This window comes from Octodon degus, unplaced genomic scaffold (genome assembly GCF_000260255.1).
Source record: "Octodon degus isolate 3935 unplaced genomic scaffold, OctDeg1.0 scaffold00079, whole genome shotgun sequence".
NCBI lineage: Eukaryota > Metazoa > Chordata > Mammalia > Rodentia > Octodontidae > Octodon > Octodon degus.
In genome coordinates this window covers 6332248-6333504 of record NW_004524655.1, presented here as the reverse complement: position 1 = coordinate 6333504, position 1257 = coordinate 6332248, and positions in this window count along the sequence as shown.

Here is a 1257-nt window from a genome sequence, read left to right as displayed (position 1 = left end):
AGTGCCTATGGAAGAACCACCTATTACAGAAATGCGGTGTTACCAGCTTTCAACCCAAGTTAATGAATTCAGTCAACCTGCCTATCACAAATGCTGCATCTGATTAACTGGAGGGGAAAGGTGCTTGCTTTATTTGCCTTGTCTGGCCACCCTATGTCTGTGATCATGAAGATGGAATAAACTCATGAAGATGGAATAAACTCTTAACGTTCAGTTTTCAATCATTATTTGCTCTTGGAATTCAGTGCACTATATGGAATGCCTGCTGCCCTGTTGCTCTGTGTTTCATGCATGCATTGCAGAGTTTGTTTTATACTTTAAAGGTGAAGACTTATTGAAGCTAGGTAGTGTGACATCACACTGGGGTTCAAGCTTTAGTACAAGCAAGGGTGGGGAGAAGGTATCAGCTGAGCACTTACATATTTAAAATGCCATGTAATTCTCACAGCTGCCTGTCTTGGATTTTATTACACGTCAAAAAATAGTACATATTTGCTTTTTTAGGTACTTGCATTTGGTTAGGACCTCTTTTTCTCTCAGGGAGTAAAAACTCTTAAAAAAAAAAAAAGGGGGGGATCATTTAGGACTTTATGTAAGTCCTAAATTCTGTTTCGTAAGTTAGTATTTCAGTCAGGTGTGGCATATCCCTGTAACTCCAACAACTGGGAAATTGAGGCCAACCTGAATGACAGACCTGTCTCACCCTCCCCTCAAAATTATTAGTTCATATTTAATATGACTAGCTCTAATGTCATTTGAAAATATTCTATATTTTCAGGATCCAGCCAGGCAGTTGAAGTTAAATATCTATCCAAGCCCTGGCCATAAGCAAAACAGATTTGTAAGGACTGAGTGCAGGGTGATAGGTTTCCAAATGGCCAACATAATGGATACTTTCCTTTCAGTGGTGACCGTGGTGGAACCCAGGGCCTTTGGCTTACTAGGTTAAGTGCTCTACCACTGAGCTACATCCCCCAATTTTTTATTTTGGTGATACTGAGGACTGAATCCAGGCATTTACAGTGAGCTAGTATGCCCAGCCCTATTTTTTCAAACAGGTTTTAAGAGTTGCCCAGGCGGTACTCGTATAATTCAGCCTTCTGGAGTACTGGGATAACAGGTTTGTATGGTTACACTTGGCTTCCAGCCCCTACTTTGAGATAGGGTTTGCTGAATCACGCAGGCTATCCTCTAATTCGAGATCCTCTGCCTTAGCTCCCAGAGTAGCTCCATACCTGGCTGAGAGAGACATGTTAA